Source organism: Schistocerca cancellata, chromosome 3, assembly GCF_023864275.1.
Source record: "Schistocerca cancellata isolate TAMUIC-IGC-003103 chromosome 3, iqSchCanc2.1, whole genome shotgun sequence".
In the NCBI taxonomy this organism is placed as follows: Eukaryota; Metazoa; Arthropoda; class Insecta; order Orthoptera; family Acrididae; genus Schistocerca; species Schistocerca cancellata.
The window spans coordinates 881,867,827-881,892,429 of record NC_064628.1 but is presented as its reverse complement, the minus strand read 5'-3'; the positions used below and the strand labels follow the sequence as shown (position 1 = coordinate 881,892,429).

Here is a 24,603-nt window from a genome sequence, read left to right as displayed (position 1 = left end):
TCAGCAGAGCAATTCAAGACGGTGTCATCTGTCGATTCTCAAATTTGTCTTGATTACAGCAAATAATGGCATACTGTCTTAGATTCATTAATAACTGCAAGACTGCAAAGGAAATGGGAGGAATTGCTGAATTGTCTTGCAATGAACTGCACGACTCTTTGCTGCATTGTGTGAGGATAGCACAAGAAGATATATATGCAATGGAAATCTACTAGTTGGAGACCATAAAGCTAATGGATAAAAATAGCATCCTATCTTCGATGACATGAGACTCTTACGGGTTGGAGGCAGGCTACAAAATGTTGATCTGTCATATGAGGAGAAGCATCAACTCATACTGCCACCTAACCATCATCTCACACTACTAATAGTGGAAAGTGAACACCATCATCTTTCCCAGGCTGGGTGCCAACTGTTGCTTACGTCTCTCAGAAAGCAATACTGGATACCTAACAGATGAGATGCAATCCGGTGTGTTCTGCATCAGTGCTTGACTTCTCAGCGATTAAAGGCGAATCATGCACAACAGCTCATGGGAGAGCTGCCACGCCCAGGAGTAGAAGCTGCGAAGCCTATCTTCAGTTGTGAGATTGATTACACAGGACCGTTCTATGTGAAAACAGGCTCACGGAGATCCAAATTAAAGGAAAAGTGCTACATTGTCCTGTTTGCGTGCTTGGTTACACGAGTAGTGCATTTGGAGGTAATTGGCAAGATGACGATTGACACAGCCATCAGAAGATTTGTTTCATGGCAGGGTAGGTGCCAAAACAAGTGCAGTGGCAATGAGAAAAACTTCGTTGGAGCTAGTCGGGAACTTCACATGTTACAAGCTCCTGGCTGTGAGCAGTCATTATCAGCAGACACAGGTGAAAAGCTTTATTCATAAAGAAGGCATCGACAGGCACTTCATTCCTTCTGTGTCACCACACTTTGGCGGAATATGGGAAGCTGGACTGAAGTTCTTCAAGTACCACTTGCGGCGAACGGTGGGAACCATATGTCCAACTTTCGAAGAATTGTCAACCCTGACTTGCCAGGCTTGCTTGAACTCTCGTCCTCTCATGCAAGTGTCTTGCAATCCTACTGATCCCCAAGCTCTCACCCCAGGTCATTTCCTGATTGGACCCACAATCAGCCAGATCTAGGTTCAGCCAACCTGAGCTTGCTCCCAAGTTGGGAACTACTGCAACAAGGCTTCCAGATCTTTTGGCGGTGTTGGTCATTTGATTACCTGCATAATCTGCAGGAGTGGGCCAAGTGGATGGTCCCTAGTCAGAATGTGCAACCTGGTGCATAGATAACCTGCCACCCTTATGTTGGAAGCTGGCCGTCATTGCAGGAGCACACCCTGGGAGCAGTGCAATGGTGCAAGTGGCCACTATCTGCTCACCGAAAGGGGTTTCCAAGAGGCCAATCTGCAACCCATGTCCTTTACCGAGTGACATGATACAAAAGTGAATTGTGTAATCGTGGTTTTTATTTGTGTGTTTTTCTCCTTTTGTCTTACATCACATTACATTTATCGTTTCCCATAGATCCCTTGGAGAGGAGTTTCTGGGATGTGGAAAGTGTCAAAGTTTTGTTTTTTTTTTGCTCAGATGCATGGATATTCTACAGTTCTAATGCAGACAGAGTTATGAGCTATAATCCTTGTGAAGATATTCATCGATGGAGTGGAAGGAGTTGGCCAACAGGAAGTTATTTAATTCACTCTCAAACCGATCTTTATCACTTACAAGACCTTTGATATGCTCTGGTAAGTTATTGAATATTAGAGTACCCATGTATCTGACTCTCTATACAGATTGTTTTTGGTTCTGGTATTATGCTCATGTTTTGCACTATTATGTGTAAAAAGAGACATGTTGCAAATGACAAAGGACATCAGTGAGTATATGTACTGAGAAGTAGTAGAATACCAAGTTTCTTAAAGAGATCTCTGCATGATGATTTAGGACTGACACCAGATATATTGACTTGTTTCTGAATTTTGAAAATGTTCTCTTCGTTAGAGGAGTTTCCCCAAAAGATGATTCCATAACTCATTAGTGAATGGAAGTAGGCCGAATAAACTAACTTCTTCATTTTTAAATCACCTGTTTCTGCTATCATGCATACTGCAAATGTACCTGAACTAAGACGCTTCATTAAGTGTAGAGTGTGAGTTTTCCAATTTAAGTTGTGCTCAATTTGTAGCCCTAAAAATCTGACACTGCCTACAGCTTTAATTTTATTGTTTGAATACATTATACTTATAGAGTCAGGTATTCTTTGTGAGGTACTAAGCTATATGTACTGGGTCTTGTCAAAATTCAGTGACAATCTATTTGCTGTGAACCACCCATTGATCCTTACAAATATTTCATTAGCCGACTGCTCAGTGAGATCACAGGTACTGTTTATTATACCAATACTTGTATCATCTGCAAATAAGACAAAATTTGCATTTTGTGACACTGCATATGGTCATTAATATACAGGGTGTTACAAAAAGGTACGGCCAAACTTTCAGGAAACATTCCTCACACACAAAGAAAGAAAATATGTTATGTGCACATGTGTCCGGAAACGCTTACTTTCCATGTTAGACCTGATTTTATTACTTCTCTTCAAATCACGTTAATCATGGAATGGAAACACACAGCAACAGAACGTACCAGCGTGACTTCAAACATTTTGTTACAGGAAATGTTCAAAATGTCCTCCGTTAGTGAGAATACATGCATCCACCCTCCGTCACACGGAATCCCTGATGCGCTGATGCAGCCCTGGAGAATGGCGTATTGTATCACAGCCATCCACAACACGAGCACGAAGGGTCTCTACATTTGGTACCGGGGTTGCGTAGACAAGAGCTTTCAAATGCCCCCATAAATGAAATTCAAGAGGGTTGAGGTCAGGAGAGCGTGGAGGCCACGGAAATGGTCCACCTCTACCAATCCATCGGTCACCGAATCTGTTACTGAGAAGCTTACGAACACTTCAACTGGAATGTGCAGGAGCTCCATCGCACATGAACCACATGTTGTGTCGTACTTGTAAAGGCACATGTTCTAGCAGCACAGGTAGAGTATCCAGTATGAAATCATGGCGGTGAATCGAGGAAGTACAGTACATACTGACGAAACTAAAATGAGCTCTAACATGGAAATTAAGCGTTTCCGGACACATGTCCACATAACATCTTTTCTTTATTTGTGTGTGAGGAATGTTTCCTGAAAGTTTGGCTGTACCTTTTTGTAACACCCTGTATAATAGAAACAATAAGGGACCTAAAATAGAGCCCTGGGGCACCCCTTGTCTGATGGTTTCATATTTTGAATTACTATTGTTATGTGGTAAGCCTGATACAGACACACACTGTTTTCTATTAAAAAGATAGGATGAGAACCATGAGCCTGCTACTCCTGTTATCCCATAATATTCTAACTTTTGTATAAGGATATTGTGCTTAACACAATCAAAAGCTTTATTCAGATCACAGAATATTCCAAGTGGTAATACCTTTTGATTTGTTGATTCTAATATATCATCTGTAAAAGTAAATATAGCTTGATCAGTTGCCAATCCTTTCCGAAATCCAAACTGATTGCGAATGAGAATATTTTTCTGTAATAAGTGTTTCTAAAGTCTATTGTACATAACGTTTTCAGACATTTTTGAAAATATTTCCAATAATCAAATGGGGCAGAAGTTTTCCACCGATGATTTGTCTCCTTTTTTGTGTAATGGTTTGACAATAGCATATTTAAGCCTATCTAGAAAAGCACCACTGTGGAGGGATTCATTACATAAGTAACTCAGTATGTCACTAAGTTCTGAGGAGCAACATTTAATTATAGTATAGCTGATTTCATAATAACCACTGGAACATTCGTTTCTAAGGGAGCTAATAATATTAGGAATGTCTTTTGGTGCTGTAGGATATAGTTGAATTTTGTCAAAATTCTGCGGAAATGCATTTTTTAAATATTTTACATTGTCTTCTGAGGAACTATGCAAACTTAAGTTGTCTGCTACTGAAAGGAAAAAGTTGTTGAAATTGTCTGCAATTTTGGAGGTATCTCTAATCAACTCATTATTTACATTTAACATAATTTCCTCATTTGCCTGATTAGTTTGTCCTGTTTCACTTTTTACTATATTCCATATAGTTTGTATCTGTATACATCGTTTTCCCTTGACATTAAGTACAGTCTTCTTTTCGTTTTGCAAGATACTTTTATTCCCTTTGTAATCTAAGGTTTTGAAACATTTAATCTATTTGCTTTTATTAGTTTCTTAGGGCAGCAGTTTTCAGTGTGACCTATGACTGTATTACAGAAACAGTTATATTTTTCATTTATCACGGGTGATTTGAATACATCTTTCCAGTCTGTATTCCTCAAACAGTTTTTTTATACCTTCAGTTCCTGTTTCATTTATTATCTGTATAGTTTCCCACTTCCTGTTATTAGTTGAATCAGACCCCACTATATTAAATATAAGCAACTGGGCATCAGGAACTGAAAGACAATTAAATACTAAATTTATACTATGATTTGCTAGTGTGGTAGTATTTATGAAAATGTTATCAATAGCAGTGCTGCTGGTACCCATAACCGTGGTTGGGAACTGTACTAAGGGAATGAGATTATAAGAATTGGTAAGAGACTCTAGTATGGATCTTGAGTAACTGTCCTCCAGAAAATTTAAATTAAAATCTCCACTTAGTATGAGTTCATTATTTTTAGAAGTTAAGAAATTTAATATTGCACCAAGCTGTTTAGTGAACAGCTGGAAATTACCAGTTGAAGCCCTGTATATTGTGACTATAATTATTTTTTTTGTGTGTTTCTACTTGTGTGGCACATACTTCAAAATGCTGATCACTACAGTATTTAAGAATGTAAATGTTTTTATAATTGTGTCACTTTCTAATGTAAGTGGCAACTCCTCCTTTCTACATCTCTTTTCTACAATACTTTGAAGCTAAGGTATACCCTTCCATATTAAGCATTTCAATTTCACTACCTAAATGATGTTCAGAAATACGAATAATATCAATAGGATTTGCAGACTGTAACTCATCTAAACAGATCTGAAATTCATTAATTTTGTTTTTTAAACCTCTGATATTTTGACGTAGTAAATTTACTGTTACTTTTTTTTCTCTTCTCAAGTATTATGCCTAACATTTTCAGATACATCTTCTTTCAATTTTGAATCTGTAGATGATGAACTTAACCTAAAAAAGAACTACTTCCATGAGTTGCAGTGTCCCCCTTAAAGAATATCCTATCAACCTACCCAGTATATCCTTCCCTATTCTATTAAGATGCAGGTCATGAGAAGTAAAGCCCCACCTACCAATAGTGTCAACAGAAACCAAATCAATCTCTGACCCAGCACCAGCCTGAAGCAGTCGATCCAACTCCATATTGATCCTCTTCACAGAGCTGTTCAACTGGGGTCGGTTGTACCGCTTGAAAACAGGCGCAAACTCAAAATTAGTATGTTCTGTTGCTGATGCTATTTTTACCAATCACGCTCAATACCGTAGCTCTGGTCCCTACCAATACTGTTGCCTGCGCCACCCACTATTACAAAATGATTCTCCTTGATGAAACACAAAGATCCTATGCCCTCTATCACTTGGCTGAGAGATGCACTAGGCTTGAAAAAGTTTATGACCTGGCAGCTGTCACCTAATTTTCCCTACAGAAGTTGGCCCACACCTCTTCCATGACTGCTGGCTAACAGCAGAATTTTCATCCAACTTCCTACTTTTTCTGAAGCAACAGGCTTCCTAACTGAATTCTGCTGAGCATCAGGTATACCAACATCTATATGAGGCTCTTCATTACTTAACTGTGGCAGCAGGGCAAATCTATTTTTTGTGCCAACAATGAAACTGTCAGATACTGCCCTCTTTCTGTGGCCCCTGTTCCCCGCTACCACTTCCCACTTCTCTTCACCCTTCTCCCCCCTTAACCCAATTAGTTCCTCCCCAGCTTTATCTAATTCAGCCTGAAGGGCTTCCCCTGTTCTGCATTTTCATATCCCATGAACTCACTTTACAGTACCTAGGAAGAGTCTAATTTTGTTCCCCAATTTCCATGCCACTACATTCCTCACAGTGAAACGATCTGTCACAACAGCTGCATAGCACTGCAGAACTAACTTTCCCACGGCAGTTAAAACACTTCACACTCATGATTGTTTACAATATAGGCCCACTTTTTAAGCTTTCGCTAAATAAAGATAATTTCCTATTTACTGTGCTGTATAGTGCTCTAATATAAATATAATGTTAATGTACTTTTTCAGTTACACTTCGAATCACTTAAATTTCGCGCACAAAATTTAGGCCTGAAAACGGCTGTTAAGCGGTAGCGGTTTTATGCTATTTTCTTTAAAAATACGGCACAGAACTTAAAATATTCACTTCCTCAAACAGTTATTACACTACTGAACGCAACTAAACCTAATAAAAACTAGACACTGCACTTAAGGCTTACTAAAACTTCAAAAATAAGCACACACGAAATATCAACACAACCGGTCGGTCCAAAGAGCTGTCTATAGGTGTGTACTTGCAGCAGACTGAGTGTATTTCATCATTTTTTATGTTTAAATATATATTTGTCTGTATGATTGTCATTTCCATATACCAGTTACAAATTCTATAAATAGAATACCTGATTGAAGGACGCAATGTTGTACTTACTTGTGTTAATTTCTGTAATTTAGCAGGACTTGCGTTACTTGTATTATACTGGAAAGGAACTAATATTTCTTTGGCGGCCGGTATGTTCGGTTGTTACATTTGACTGAGTCTCTGGACAGTCTACCCTCTCTGGAGGTATTTGTACATGAAAGACAATGGTCAGTGTGCCACCGCTCCAAGGGCACCTAATGGTACACTCTCCATGGGATGGGAGGGATTTGGCAGTGGTGAAGGGCTGTCAGTTGGGCGGCTGTCCTTAGCTTGTGGCTGTGTGTGCCAAGTAAATGGCAAAATGTATATTTTGGTTGTTAACTTACCTATGAACAATAAGTCAGTATCTCAACTCTTGTGCTTCATGACAATCTGAATGGATTCGAACCACTATACAGTCCTCTTCAATAAATGGTCATCCAGTACATTTACGTTTTCGTCTGTGGACGCTAACACTATCAGATCAAAAGAAAAATTATTTGAATGCTGCTGGAATGTCACCTAGTCAAAAAATAGTGACATCATTGACGGCAAAAATAGATGCTGCTTGAAATCACAGCAGCAGTTCTTTCACTAGCCCAGAAAGGAGTCACAAGAGATAGCTTGAGCCACAGAGGAGGCTGTTTTAAAAACAAAACAGATCATCATGCCGCATCCTATAGCAATGTCTGCAGTTATGTTCTCACGTTCTTGTGGTGTCAGATTCAAATGACTTAAGTCTAGATCATGTTCAACATGAGTCAAACGATGGCAAACATACATGCACGTTGAGTAGTCATCAACAAACGTAATGCCACAGTGTTTGAGGAATCTGGATTGTGTAATGCATTCCATTTTCTCTTTCCACTTTAAAAATTCGTCTTCACTAGAGAACTCCAGATTTCACACTATTTGATGAGCATCATACACTTCAACCTCTTCTGCTGCTGCATTACTTCATAAATGTTTTGTTGGTGGCGTTTTATACATCTTTTGCAAGTAAAACTCTTGTCGCTTATGTAGCACTGGTAGGAATATGAAGGTTCATTATTTGTAACATGAGGTACGATTTCGTTCAGCTGCTGTAGGTGCGCTTTGGAAATATGCCGCCTCAGAGTCTTGAGGTAATAATATTCGTTTCCACAAATATCACTCTTAAATTCAGTCATTTTAAATATTTTTTACTACACAACACTATTAGTACAAGCAACCACGCTAAAAAAAAAAAACGCGGACTACAAGAAGGCACACACTAAAAAAGGCAACGAATAAACGTTCACGATGTAAAACACGGCAAACAAGCAAACGCTCACTCTGCAAATCTCTACAACAAGCGAGCAACAAATAAATGCTCTCACAACAAAACTAACTTAATAAAAACAGGAGCACACAAAGTGACCATGCTAGATGCGCTACACGGCATGGACCAAAGTCTCTACCCTCGACTGTTCCGAGTAGCATAAGTGATAGGTGGGGGGGGGGGGGGGGGAGGGATGGCGGGACTTTTTCAATGTCCGGGGCTGTCGCTAACCTTTTCTTTTCATCTTCAACGTGATGTGGTAACTTCTGTGAACTACGACACGTCCCGTGTTTCCCCATCCCTAAGGTCCTGTAGACTTGTAATAGTGGTGGGCAGGAAATCGCGTATCTGTTAGAAATCACAGTGACTGAGAAGTCACAGATATCACAATAACAACTTTACAAAATCTAACTGCGATTTCAGTCACAGTTAGCAGTCGCAAGTAGCATTTCACATTCAATGCCGTGAGCCATCTGTTGGCCGAATTCCGTACTGCTTTCCGCGATTTCAGTGACAAATCGCGGCTAGAAGTCGCAAGTAGCAACTAAAAGGCGCAGTTAACAGTGCCATCTGTTGGCCAAAGTTTGTACTACGCTCATCTCTGCTACACGCTATCGAGTCTAACTGCGATTTCCGTGACAAGTCGCAATTAAGAGTCGCAAGTAGCAACTAAAAAGCGCAGTTAGCAGTGCCATCTGTTGAGAAAAGTTCATACTATGCTATTCGCTACCGAGTCAAACTGCGATTTCTGTGACAAATCGCAACTAAGAGTCGCAAGTAGCAACTACAAAGCTCAGTTAACATTCTTTTCCTAGTGCCATCTGTTGACCGACGTACGTACTTCGATACGAGAGCCTTGTGCCTCACGAGATCGACGTGCTGTGTGTGACTGTGTGCATAATACTGAATATGAAGGGCTTATTTCAATAGTGGTACAAGTCCACTTTTGTTCATTTTGAGATACAGAGTCGTAAAGTTAAATGAGTGCTGAAAAATCTGCAGTTGAGATACCAGAAATATTCAAGCATATGGCTTCTTGCTAGAGATGAACCTTTATTTATGTTTGTTTGGATCATTAATTTCAGAAGCATTATAGACAAAAAAGTGGAGGTAATGGACTTGTACCACTATTGAAATAAGCCCTTCATATTATATGACGACATGCACATTCAGTATCAGTTATGGTTGGTCAAACACAGCTGTGACTCTGAATGTATCATATTAATAAGAAACAACATTGCCTTTTTCTCCTGAAAATATCAAGTAACGTAACAAATGTGTTTGATTCTGCTTCCAATGACAGTTTTGGTTAATACTCCACATGCCTACAGGACTTTGCAATGTTAACACAGCAGAACTCAGACACCTGTATAAGTGTAGTGAAATAAAAACAGTATTATTGTGTCATATGAATGCCTCACTTTTGTTCCGACACAGTTCAAGACTCGGGAGAAAAGTTTTACACCTGGTGTTCTACATGGCAATTTCACACACAAGAACTTTTTGCCGACACTACTACCACCGACATAAGTAAGCTTTTCCTGTGTTACTTTCAAGTAATTAACTTAAGCTATTCCTGATTTAACTGTAAGATCTGTACTTCCCACTTTCGTATCAACAGCCTCAAAATGCATATTGTAGACTTCGGGATATGTTACAGGTCAGTGTCACACCAAGATTGTGGAGAAAGAGGGGGGGCGGCATGTCACTCTCCAACAAGTGTTTACCAATAAATATGTGGCGGAAAATTACGGGTATAGGACGGCTTAACATGTGGAAAATGAGATTTTCATTATTCGTTCACTGTATTTAACATTTATTATTCCTTTAAAATCGCACAACAACTTCAATAAAACACAGTTTAATCACTCATCTGCACACTTATTTCGCAATAATGTCACTTTTAAACTGCAAATCCTCTAAGAGCTCTCTTGAATCTTCACGAGTCTCTCCCAACAGCCTTGATGTGGATAGATACGTACAGCAACCAGAACTATGTCTGCAAAATCACAAGAATTATTAAACAATTTTTGCTGTCACTAATTACAAGCAATATAATTGACAGAGTAGATTGCTAATATTTGCTGTAATGAAAGCCACTCAATGGGGTATATTTCACATTTGCAAGAACGATCTCACTTAAGTAATTAAGTCCATCGAAACACTTAGAAACTAACCTCTCGTCTGACGAAAACGGTCTGAAGACGCAGTGGCAATTTCTCCAGTTCCGCTGACAATGATATTTTGAGTTATCACTTTACTGAGTGACTGAAATGTAGTTTGGGTACCTGAGAAAATAACAATATGTTAGAATTCATTTTCTAAACACGAACTATTACGGTACTGTATGGCTACTTACATATTAATTACACTATTAATATTTTCACAGTTGTTTCTTTAATACAAGATTAAAGCCAACGGAAGAACAAACATAAAACATACTTACCAATGACAGGTTTGTTGAGATGCAATTTTCTATGTGGACAGATGTAGCTTTTTCATACGGTGGTAAGTCGCAGAAATCGCAGGAGTCACAGAAATCGCAGAAGTAGCAGAAGTCACAGAAATCGCAGAAGTCACAGAAGTAGCAGAAGTCACAGAAGTAGCAGAAGTCGCAGAAATCGCGGAAGTAGCAGAAATCGCAGAAATAGCAGTGGCTGAGGGATACGCGACTTAAGGCCCGTCCACATGCAACGATGTGTCTGCGCAAATCACAATTGCGCAGGCAGATCGTTGCGTGTGGACAGAAGATTTGCACCAACCTCAGGTGTGTGCAAACCTGGAAGTTGGTGTTGGAGGTTTGAGCGAAACCCCTCAAATCTGTGGGTTCAAACCACATCTGCGCAGACAAGTTGGAGCGTGTGGACAGGAGATAGCCGCAAATCTGGGGCAAAACAGCTGTTTGCTCAGTCTAGTGTTTCTATTTATGCGCACAGGGCATTGAAATGGCTGATACTCGTCAGTGTTCTCGAGAGTTTGTACGTGAATTCATTGAAATATATAGAAAACACCCATGTTTGTGGAAGATTAAAGAAAAGAATATAGTGACAGAGACAAAAAGACAGCGGCATATAATACTCTAATTGAAAAATTGCGGGTATTATTTCACTCAACACTTGTTTCGATATTGCAGATGAAAATTCCAAATCCTTGTAGCTCCTTCCTGTTGCTAGGAATCTTAATGTTACCACCAACCGTTCATGAGGAGAAATTGCCCTTCTCTATACAAGTATTTTTTCTCATAATATGAGGGGTTACAAGCTTTCAGAGACACTTATAACTTTCGACATCCATCCGCAAATAATTTCGCCAGTCGTTAGGTTCGCCCTGCAACTCTCGCAGTAAATTTACGTAAGAAAACTGCTTTCGCTTTAGCAGCCACTGTATACACCATTTTGACCGCTTTCTCTATTTACTGCGGTTGGTCTGAATGTTTTTTGCAACACAAGTTGCGAACACAGACCACAACAGAACTTCCTCCATTTCTATATTTAAAAATAACTGAATTAAATTTTTGACGTTTACGTGGAGCGTAGTCGCTTGCCACTGATATTTTTTTTCTACACCTACAAATGGCGGGTGTGTCGTGTGAACACACCACATTTGCGGCGATCTTTTGCATGTCCAGACATCTGCGCCGATGTCTGCGCAGACAGATCGTTGCATGTGGACCGGGCTTTAGGTTCCTTAACTGCGACTCTTAACGGCGACAAATCACAGTTAAGAATAACAGATACTGAAAAGTAGCATTAACAAAAACACTAACTTGTAATATGAGCTGTTCCGTTCCAACGAGTCGATTACTCTCGTTTCAGTTTCAGAGGATCATATTATAAACGACATCGTAAAGAAAGGCGGATACCGATAGTGTCGATAGTGCAGACATTGTCGATTAATCGATAGGTTATCGATGTTTCAGTAACACTTGATTTTCTTTTGTTCGCGATACGCGACTTTCGAATTATGGAGGGGTGGATAAAATGAGGATGACATGTGGGAAGTGCGTGGTGGTTTGTGAATGCTCCCATGCAGATGTATATTAGTTTCTTTGGTAAGTCTCTTATTTTGTAGTCGTTATTTGTCGATGCATTAACTCGAAAGTTAACCTGCTGTATTGAACCCCTCGCATATTACACAAAACTTATACTGCGTTAGTAAGTTCAGCAACGTATTCAGACGATTACATACACAGAAGGCAAAGTTCAAAACCGCTAAAATTCGTATTCGAGTTTCTACGGAATTATCAGAGGATGCGCAAACCATTTCAGAGCTAATAACAACTATTGTCTGTTCAAAAGCGTTTAATGTTTAGACAAAAACGTCGTTTTATACCAACATTTTGCCATAAATCGTGTTGGCGGAAATACCATTACCAAACTGCTAAGGTTCTATTAATTTAAGACGTACACATGTCGGCCAGAAGCGCAAGAAACGTGCTTGGGTGATTTCCAAGTAGGCTACATTCCAAGTCATGCCAATGTGTTCTCTTGCTCGAAATTTTGAAGTGTAAGTGCCTTAAGTTTCGTGTAACAGCTGGCCCGTCTGTAGCAGTAAACAAGCTGTAGCAAGCAGTGGGGTCGGTGAAACGATGCTGAGGCAAGTGCAGACTTCTATAGCTCAGGGATTCCTTAATGTATGTATTCATCAAGCTCCTGGCTAGTTGGTTGCTGATGTTGGTCATCAAATACAAATATAAGTCCGTTAGTTGTTTTGCAGACAGCAATAGGGCCTCTTAAACAACTACTTTTTTGTATTTGTGGATTGTAAGTGGAATGAGATGCTATAGCCACAGTGTCTGTAAACATTTCATTGTGATTCTGACCACCCCACACTCGCCCTCCTACTTTCTGAACTGTTTCATTATTTTATATTCTTATGTAGCCCTATTAATTCATAGTATGAGTGCTACTAAAGGTGGTATAACCTAATTCTTTGTTAGGCCTATCTCCTCTAGCTCCTCTACTCTGTTCCTGATCAAAGTGACATTATGACATAGATAAGTATAATAGTAAAGGATTGTGGAGTGAGAGACTATGTCTAGCAAACTGTATGGTACGCACTGTTGTTTCCCTGTGATGATACTGATCTCCATTAATGCATATTGCACAAAATAGTATGGTCTTAGAAGACTTACAGTTTTACTGCATTTAGATTGTAAGAGTGCATCTTTTTTACAGATGGTTCCAATGCTATAGCTGCTCATCTGGATAATGAAACATCACACTGACAGTCATCAACCCCCCTACAACAGCTACTACTATGAAGTGCTCATCTGTGCAGTTAGTGCTTGTGGAGCATCTCAGGTATACCTGACACAAATTTTGGTTTTAGGACATCTGCTGCATGTGGTACGAATTTAAAGAGATTACCAATATGGGTGATTATGAGTTAAGTAGTTTAGTTTTAGAGATGGTCCCCACTCAGCCATCGCAGAGTTTCTTCAGATTTGGTTCACAGGTTTGCTAAATGACCAAAGGATAACTTACAGGTTTCTCATTCCCAGATATTAATACAGTACTTTGTGAGCAGGGGCATGTTAAATGAAGGGGCACAATTGCCCTGGCGACATTTCAAAATTTTTATCTATGTTTAAGTATTGTAACTCAGTGGATGACTGTGGTAAAGTTGCAGAACTTGGCAAGATATCTGAACTATTTACACTGTGCACATTCTGTAAATTTTATGTCATCTGGTTCTCTCAAGGTGGCACATCTTCGTCAGTAAATTTTATTGTTACAGTTTCTCCCAAGTTGAAGTAGCTTGTTCTCTTCATGGAGTTGGTTTAGAAACCTCTCCTTTTGTGGCCGTATTGCCTAGTGGCTTGTTCATAAAATATATAACAAAGTTTTATCACTTTTGGCTCGTAGATTTTTAAACAGATGTGGATGAGACTGCCTCAAAACAAATTCGCTGCCAAATTATAAAAGTAATTTGTGAACTCTTGTATTTTGAAGTTGTGCCTGATCTGTATTTGTATCAACTACCGTTAGAAAGAGCATATTTTGTTTTACAAATTATCAATTTTCTATTGATGGTTTTTTTCCTTGAAGTTTATAGTTGTCAGGTAAAGTTTTTTGTGAAAAATCAGTATTTTGGGGTACGGACCAGAAAATGCAGGATTGTTTAAAGGTAGTTGTTAGTACAGTACAGTCAAAGATTTGTGTTGCTCCATGATTGCTTTTGCTACTACTGGTTAGTAAAAAACTGGCATCAGATCTTGGGGAAATTAGCAGAGTTTCTGAAGCCTTATTTATTTATTTGTTCTTTTATTTATTTTCTATGGACAAATACAAGGATTTGTTTAAGATAGTTTGCATATTGAGCATTTCCTCTTATAATATTGTGGGAAACAATTATGTATAATAGTCCTACAGATAAAAAAATTATGGAAATACAGAGCGTCCGATTCCACCCGTCTGCTTTGACCCACGACTTCCCAAATATGGCAGAAATGACCATACACTAAGACTCCCATATGGTGCCTATGACATCATTACGTAAACATGATAGCAAACATGAAAATACATCGAAAAACAAACTCACACACGTTCCACAAAAAAACCTAATGCCACTAACGGAACAAGCGTGGGAAATTGGGGGGGATTTTTGGGTGGGGACAAACTAAATATAAACAAAAAACAAAGATGATGTGACTTACCAAATGAAAGTGCTGGCAGGTCGACAGACACACAAACGAACACAAACATACACACAAAATTCAAGCTTTCGCAACAAACTGTTGCCTCATCAGGAAAGAGGAAAGGAGAGGGAAAGACGAAAGGATGTGGGTTTTAAGGGAGTGGGTAACGAGTCATTCCAGTCCCGGGAGTGGAAAGACTTACCTTAGGGGGAAAAAAGGACGGGTATACACTCGCGCGCACACACACACATATCCATCCACACATATACAGACACAAGCAGACATATTTGTCTTTAAATATGTCTGCTTGTGTCTGTATATGTGTGGATGGATATGTGTGTGTGTGTGCAAGTGTATACCCGTCCTTTTTTCCCCCTAAGGTAAGTCTTTCCACTCCCGGGACTGGAATGACTCGTTACCCTCTCCCTTAAAACCCACATCCTTTCGTCTTTCCCTCTCCTTCCCTCTTTCCTGATGAGGCAACAGTTTGTTGCGAAAGCTTGAATTTTGTGTGTATGTTTGTGTTCGTTTGTGTGTCTGTCGACCTGCCAGCACTTTCATTTGGTAAGTCACATCATCTTTGTTTTTAGGTATATTTTTCCTTCGTGGAATGTTTCCTTCTATTATAAATATAAACAAATTTAGACACAGACCCCCATACCAAACCACACAAAACTCCCCAAATTCCACTAAACGCAATGGCCACTTCTCTTGACCTACATAGCTCAACACCAGCTCCTGATCCCACAAATTGGAATCGAACACTTCCCTTGACCTATATAGCTCAACAACCACTCCCGATACTGGAACACCGGGAGCCACAACCACACAAGCCCCGTCTCGTAATTTTTAAACCCTAAACTATGGTTAACAACTAAATTATTGTAACCCCTCTCACCCAACACCCTATAAGAAGAAAAAGCATCTGAAACTACAGTGGAACCCGGTTCTATAAACTCCTCAATTAACCCCACTAACTCCACCTTAGACCGCCTTTCCACAACCCTGAAAACACATTCCTAACCCCCACCCCCGGTACAACAGCCCCCCATACCCAGAGACTAACCACAGACATACCCGTGCCATACTTCCTTTTTCCAAACTGTGACTCATCCACCACAACCCCAGGCCCATCCAACATACCCCTGTACTTAATAAACTCAGAACATACTTCACGACAAAACGAAAACCAGTCAAGCACACTCCTCTCACTCAAGCCAGTCTCATGTGCGCAAAAACTGTGTGAGGATCTATAACAAAAGTAATACGTCATCAATACAATCTTGCGCTTGCTCAACCTAGACTTCTCGAACCAGGAACCGCGATGTATCGAGCGCCACAGGCTGTCCTTACAGCAACACCACATATAACCGTCCCTGGTCCGAGACACCAGAACTTTGGCCAATCTCATTTCATTCCCACAAATAGAGCAGTTGACCACCTCCGCTGCAAAAATTTAATGAGCTTCAATGGAGATGCGCCCATCATTGTATTCTAGCGAATACTATTGATTTTATTCTTCATATCCATACCTAACAAAAACAGCAACAAATTAATTTACTCAAATTAACACATTACCTACAGCGAACAGCACTACAATAACTTTCACACAAAACCACTAAATCGTTAACTCACTGAAACCAATTCCACCCGAAACACAGCCAAAACGTGAACAAGCCACTAGAATCGGCAAGACCAAACTGAACCCATTACACCACATAACACGAAACCCCTAAACACACCACTAAAGGGCACCATGAACCGCAACATGACGACACCTACAAAAATGCCACACTCACAAACCAAACTCCGCGCCATCATGATGTCGCACAGCACAACAGCCTTATGTCGTGGGTCAAAGCCGACAGGTGGAATTGGACACTTCGCTCGACCCAAAATTATGTTGCACCTCTTTTTTTTTTTTTTTTTAAAAAAAAGCATACAAATGAAAGTATTCTACTCCTGATAGGAATTCCTTAATACTATAAAAACACTTATTGCTGAGAAACTCCTTCAAGGCAGTTTCAAAGCAGCTTCCACTTAAGCTTTTTAATTAATTTTGGAAGTTTGTTATAAATTTTTTATCCCCATGTAATAGGGGCTCTTGTCTGCACTTTTTGTATTACTTCTTTCAAGGTGATAATCATCGTCCCTCCTAGTACTGTACATGTGCACTTCTCTATTTAGATGATTTTACTGCTTGTATTTTAGCATCAGCTGAACAGCTATATAAATATATTGTGATGGGAGTGTTAGCAGTTCCTTAATTTTGAAAGTTGCTTTGCAGGACTCATTATATCTAAGCTTACACATGATCCTAAGTGCCTTTTTTTTTTTTTAAAGGATGAATACCGTATTTACTTGCTTGGCAGCAGCACATCCCTATACTTCAATTCCATATGTGAGGTATGGATACACTAAAGCATAGTAGATTATACTCATTTGCTCATATTTAAGAAATTGTAACATTGTCCACATTGCATAAATCGATTTGCTTAGTTTGGCATAAGAAATAGATATGATGCTCCCAAGGGAAATGCTGGTCTAACATTACACTAAGAAAGGAAGTTTTATCTTTCAATTTTATTTCTCAACCATCATCAGACACAACACTCCATTGCATTTCATCTTGTTTTTGGTGTACCGTCATTTGAGGTTACTTTGCTCCACTTTTTACTGATTTTTTAAGAAAATAGTTTAAAAACAGGGATTCCTTAATGTTTTTGTTTCTCAAAACGATTTGATTAGTTACAACAGTCTTTTGCAAGGTAATCTGTATTTATATCTCTTAAAATAACCCTTTATTTCTATTTTTTTATTGTTTTTTTTTTTAAAAAGTGGTGCAAAGTTTCCTTGACCTGGGGATACCTTGCACCGGATGCCTAAATTTCGTTAAATATGAGGATTACAGAGGTCTGGAGTTATGTTTGACCATAAGAATGAAAGGGAATAAAGAAATAAGGACTACAGAGTACTGGAGCAATGATTGACCATCAGAATTAAGAAAAAATAACAATCTTGTTAGCAGAAACAAATTTTATTACCAAAATAGTTTAACAAATTAAAGATTTAACACAAAATGTAGCCTATACAGTGAAACCTCTATATAACGTTTTTCAAGGGACCATAATTTCTGAACACTGTACAGAGGAAAACACTATAAAGAGGAAGGCTTCCAAATAATAATTATAGGGCATTACTGAAGATCGAGATACCACTAATCAGCTTTGACAAATGGTGCCATAGATAACATTTTAAATTTTCACAACACTGTAATATGATATTCATTGCAAATGATCAATGTATCAAATGATTAGTTTTTTGTAATTAAAACATGGGGCCCGGTAGGTGAATGGATGAAAGGAAATGGATCAGTTTGTACTGTAAAAAGTTATAACAGATTCTTAAGATATGACATCATTGTCCAAAGCTGGCAGGTGGTATCCCGTTCTTCAGTTGACCCAATTATAGAATATGAGCCAAATTTTGTTTATGATATACTGAACATATTACATAAAAACACAGTAAATGGTACACATTAAAAAGAATTAGTTACAAAAAAATTACTTTAATAATTAAACTATGAAATGGCACTTAAATTTGCACAAAACTCTAGGAACCCATGCAATCTGAAAATCACATACCTATGATTTTTAAAATATTCAAGTAAGCATGTTTGTTTTCTATTTCTCCTAGACTCTATGGCCAAATGAGCAAGTTGAACTACTGTTCCGTCCTCAAGTCTGTCGGCCATCATGTATCTCCTGAATGTTTCAAAGCCTTCAGCTGCCTCAGTATATGAGGGCACTGTCACTTTCACTACACTATTATTCTCCAAGCTTCTCTCTGCAGTCAGCTCCTCAATACTTTGTACTCCTGTGGTTGCCACCTTGTCATCCACAACCACAAAGTCCTCAAAAGTGACAGAATCACAGCCTATTAATTCCGGAAACTCTTGCAAATCACTTGCAACATCTTTCACAGGAGCTGCCATCTCATTTTCACAGAATCACGCTTTTGTGAAACAGTTTTTAATAGTTTCAGCACTGACTTCCCTCCACAAGTACATAATTAAATTCATTGCCTGTAAAATACTTTCACATTTCTCAGAAAGGATACGTCTGGTGGATGTGCCACACATCTGTCCACAAACAGCAGCACAAGCAGAATGTGCATCACGTATCACATGACCAGGTTCTGCCACTGACATATGAAACTCTGAGTGCGGGCTTTCCAAGCTAGTGCCGACTGTGAATCCACAGAACAGAAAATGATACGACTACATTCAGTCACTTAAATGTTATAAAGAGGTAAATAATTGACCAGGGTTCCAAAAATATGAGCGTTACATGGAGGAAATTGTAATATAGAGGAAACGCAGTAAAGAGGAAAATTTAACATAGTTTATATGGGCTGTTAGTCGGGACCGAATAAAATGCATGTAACATAGAGGAAAACGTTATATGGAGGAACGTTATAAAGAGGTTTCACTGTATTGTGAGTTAATTGGTCCAATGTCATTCAAGCTGTGGTATGGAGAAAAAGCCACTTATACTTATCTGTTTTGAAGGCTGAATGGTGCAAATTATTTCATCAAAGTCATACTTCATTTCATCTTTCGGCATTGGCCTCTTCCATGATTTCTTAGACTTTGGCATTGAACTTATTGTAGCTCCATCATTGCTTACATCGGTAATTAATCCAGGAAAATATTCCCCCTCATATTTGAAGATCACATACTGGCCCACAGTGTGCACAACTTCACCAAATTCTGGACTTTTCTTCTTCGGCCTGGTTAGTAACTGGGTTTCATCCACTTCAAACTCTACAGGTGATGGTGATCTGACTTGAGATCTCAGAGAATCCTCATCTTCAGAAGAATCTCTGAGAGAGATGGCATCAGAATCTTCTCCTGAACTACTATCCTGATTTTTGTGACTTCTTCTCTATTTCTTCAAAATCGTTTTCTGCATTACTGTCACACTTTTACCAGGTGTGACTGAAAGCTTCTTTCTTCCTCTGTTGCTGGCAGCACCAGTAGTCCATTCAGTTCTCTTATTCTCAAGGGCTTCAATGAAAGAGTCTTGTACCCTGTCTTTGTCACAAGTTCGTGATGGGAGACGGCAAAGAATTTCATAAACATTGATTGGATAAATGCTGCACTTTTGGAGACCTGCCATTAGGTTCATTGCTGAGTTCTTGCCAATTATATCCATTAATCTCTTTAACAGAAATGGGAAATGCTGTTTCTGCAAGACAGTGTCTTTGAAACCTTGCTTGCTACTTTTCCACTCTGTAAGGACTTATCTCCAGGCCACTTTCATGGGTCCGAAGAAAGAAGTGTCCAAAGGCTGTGTAATATGAGTAGATGTTTGCTGGTAGACAGATGAACGAAATGCTATTCTCACCACAGAGCTGTAGAATATAAGTTGTCAAATGTGAGGACAAATTGTCACAGATTACTACTTTCTTTCCTTCGAGCTTTTTCAGTCTTGGTAGCATTAACTTGGTGAACCACTCACTAAATATATTACTGTCAAACCATCCACTAGGACTATGAGTAAATGCAGCCTCCCTCAACATTGCCAGCAAACATTACAGATATGCTGCTCTTGGAGGAATTACAGATGTTTTCTGAATATTTTGAACCTCTTTTTGTGAGTACTTTCTTATTCCCTGGATCGTTGGTTGGGTTGGGTGCATCAAAATTCCATATATTACTAGCTGGCACATCTTTCAGTTCAACTTGCAAATGTTCAACATATTCTCTGAGAACACGCTCATAAACTGCAGCTCTACTCCTTTTAATGTTGGTTGCAAAACATACAGAAAGTTCAGGGTGGCGTTTGGTGAAGCCCAAGAGCCATTCATAGCCTCGACAATTGTGTTTGAATTTAGGAACTTTACGTCCCTGTCTGGCAAGATATGACTTCACAATCATTCGGAGTTCCATTGGAGTAACAGGGAACCCATATTTACTCAACTACAAACTATATTTTACAAACTCTGCTTCTTCTTCTTCATTAGTAAAAATCTGGACGTGAATTACTTCCTTCCTTTGACTTCAGTTTATTAATTATGGTTCTTCTTGGGATATTAAAAAGTTTTTCAGCTTTCCTTTGTGATATTTCCTTCCTCTTAATGGCTTGTAGGCATTTCTCCAGTTTCTGGGCTGTAATCACAGTATCACCTATTTCCGACCATTCTCTTATACTTCCGTGGCATTTTCACCAGTCTGAAAGAGCTTACAAACATTGTTCACTGCCAGCAGCACACTACGGAGGTAAAATAAGTCAGAAATGTTTGTAGATGTGGAAGAAGTGCACCCTGGGGATACTTTGCACCATTTTGTGGTGCAATGTTTCCCCAAAGTAAGAAATTTCGTAACCTACAATAGTAAATTGACAATGACGCAAACAATAGTCCATCAAACAAAAAACTATGATACTTTTCAGTAGCTAGACGTTCTGAGTAATTAAAATAATGGTGACTGAACTTCACAGTGACCAGTTCACCCTGTGAAAAACACAGATTTTTCCAGCTTAATTTTATACACACTTATGAATGTCTTCACTAAGATGCTTGTGAAAAATTCAAAATGGCTGACAACTGAACATGCAAGTGAGGGTGCCAAATCTGTAAGTGCTACCTTTCATGGAAAACAATGTTCACAGATATACAGGATGTAGTCTAGCATCTACGAACCAAAGAAACTTTTTTCTCTAATGGAGAAAAGTTTGACCCTATGGAGCAAAGTAACCTCAAATGACGGTATTTGAGATTCCATTACATTTGTTTTATTGATGTTTAAGCTTAAGTGATTGTTTTGGAAGTAATTCTTCAATCCAAATAAGACACTAGAACAATTTTGGGCCAAATCTTTCTCGTTGGTTCCCCAGTTAACAACGGTTGTCATCTGCATAGTTGAGTATCTTGCTGTTATGTGGGCAGATCATTAACATATAGTATGAACAATAAAGGACCCCGAAGTGACCCTTGGGGCACTCCATACTTTACTATAGCTGGACTGGAGCTGTACTCGTTAATAACATTGCCCACTTTGTGTGTGATTTGTGTGACCTGATATGTCATGTAGGTATGACTGTATGAGACTTTTGGATATTCCTCTGATACCATAAGTTTACAGTTTCTCAAGTAGCAGCTCATAAGATACTGTGTCGAATGCACATGATAAATCTAGAAGCAAACATGCCACCCTTTCTTTTTCATCTAATTTCATAAGTATCGTGTGTACTACATCACATATGGCAGATGATGTTGAATAGCCTTTCCTAAAACCATTATAATGTCAACTCAAGTTATCTAAGTTGGTGTAAAAGTGGATCTATATGGCTAGATGAGTCTTCAGTTAGTCTGGTTGGCCCATTAACTCTATCTGACAAATTATAGCTACACAGAATATCATTTACTTTTCATAATCTTTTGTATACTTTAAGGAATCTATATTAAAATCACCAGCTATAACAATACCTATGTTCTTATACTTACTACGTACAGTTTCTATCAGTTTTTCCATCTTTTGTAAGAAAGTGTCCACAATACTACTAGGAGATCTGTACAGACCTATAACAATCAGAGGCACTTTGTTTCCCAACAGCTTTATTGCTGAAATTTCAAATGTCATTTCCACCCTAAGTTCTGCGAGAAAACCCAGTTTTGTTACATGTAGATGGTATTTACAGTATATGGCAACTCTCCCACTTTCATGTTCTGTTCAACAGAAATTACTACTCAGAGTATAGTTGTCGAATTTAGTCACTATAATTAAAGTATTAGACAATCCATGTTCTGTATGAATGACTACAACTGCATTTGCCTCACTTAGTGCTGCTGTAATTGTATGCACTTTTTGCTTAGGTACTGAATGTTTTGATGTAACACTTTGACACCTGTTTTCTTTTTTGTTTCTTCAGAACGTTCCTCCTGAAAAACTGCCTTTTCACAATTTTGTGACATCTTAGGTGCAGAAATGTGGACATTTTTCTGTTTAAATAGTTTACTACCCCCATCACGATATATTAGTTTCCCTCGTTTATGATTTTGTATGATTAGGGTGTCTTTGACTGCAAAGCAGTCCTACTGACAGCATTAGTGCTGCAGTGATTTAAATTTTGCAATTTTAGTCAGGACTGGTTCTGGGAGTTTTTGTTTTAGATGGGGACTAGTAGATTTGTGTCAATGTGCTGATTCGGGACTCAGCACGTACTGTTCAGATTTGGCCAGTGAAATGATCTTGAAGGGACAGAAGGTAGGCCTACATGAAATTTACAAGTGCATCATTCTCAGGGAATGGAGTTTCACAGGCATTGCCAGCCAACAACACTGCCGTGGTTGCTGTGTTGAAAAATAAATTCTAAGGAATCGTCATTTTCTTCTGATGTTTTGTCAAGTGGCAAGATGTCCCCTAACAATGTTTTCATTTGAATTGTTTTCAAACCATTTCGAATAAACTGGGGATTTTTTTCTTTGTCCAGTGACTTTCGAGTGCAACGAAAATGTTTCTTCCTAAGATAATCTGCCCAGTCCAGATTGGGCATTGTCAATGAAACTGAAACTGAATTCAATTTTATTAAAGTTTTGTTCACAGAATGTGTGTAAATCTGATGTGAGTTTTTTGTTTTCATTTGGGCACAGTAGGCCAACTCATGAAGCAAATTGTTTTCCATTATCTTTCATTTCATCACATGCAGAGTTTATATGAATTGTTGCAAAAAGTTTCATTCAGTATTTATTCACAAAATTAGGTTCATTTAATGGGATACAAGTTATAGCAATACATGACTGAAAGATCACATACCTTTTTTTGCTAAGTAGATATGCACTGCAAAGGATAGAATATGCATACATAGACCTTAAAATTAATTTCTAAGAAGCTATATTTGTTTTAAAATACGAAGTCAATGTGAGAATTATTATTGGTTAACAACCTTCACATTTTTGGGGACAGAATTAGTTACAGGTGACATAAGTAACTCTCTATAAAATCAGCAGCAAAACAAAAACAGTGGTGGAACATTATGTTGATAAAATTCTTCATGAAGAAGTTTTTATTATTTTTGACTGAGTAATGTACTTAATAATAGTGTGCTTCTTATGTGCCTCACTCAGTCCCTGATTGTCAGATGAATATTACCATCACCATGGGTGTGATGATCATCATTATTTGGACATTATAGAAGTGTCTGGTTCCCTCCATTTGCTTTGATTCATTACATCATCAATATGGGGAAATCACTACTTTCATTGTATATAAAATGGTGACACTGTCACTGTGTACACATGACAATAAATGTGAAAAAAGGACACAGTAATGTCTCACTCTAAAAATAAAATGAAACTAATGGGACAACCTCAGAAAATTGTGGGTTTAGGTTGCGAACAAGCTAAATGTAAAAAAATAAAAAAAACCACTGTGTTATCCCAAAACTAATGATATAAAAAAATTAAATTACAGCAATCTGCTGCCCCAACAAAACAACAGGAATCAGACATTTCACTTGACCTATATAGCTCAACTGCTGCTGTTGATACCAAAAACCAACACCTACAATGCCAAAAATTGGAATCTAACATTTCCCTTGACCTACGTAGTTGTCGCAGCTATCAGTTCCAAAAAACTAACATCTACAACTCCAAAAAGTGGAACCAAAATGCCAACACCTCAAAAACCCAAAAAGCCTATTATCTCTATTCACTTTACACCTTGAGGTCCAGCCACATAGGAAAATTTCGGGCCCAAAAAACCAGCTGTTGATGCTATTCTTTAAGTTATTACTGGCACATCTGTGTTTGATGTATCTTAAAGGACAATACACGATAAAAAAAAGACCAAGCTTCAAGGTTTACTTTTGACCTTTATTGCAGTTCTCTGACACACTATAAGCTATGCAATGATGGTTACAGAAAGTATAATTTTCACTCAAAAAAGAAAAGTGCGAGGTGTGGATTTCAGCACATGCA

General features: G+C 38.5%; 1 long non-coding RNA gene across 1 annotated transcript; it reads left to right on the top strand.

Annotated features, from left to right (window-relative positions):
* Positions 1-11,920: 11,920 nt before the first annotated feature.
* LOC126177134 (uncharacterized) lies at positions 11,921-23,172 on the top strand. Its single transcript, XR_007535755.1, has 3 exons — positions 11,921-12,033; positions 13,160-13,285; positions 22,798-23,172. It is a non-coding gene; the product is annotated as an uncharacterized LOC126177134 (long non-coding RNA).
* The last annotated feature ends 1,431 nt before the right edge of the window (positions 23,173-24,603 follow it).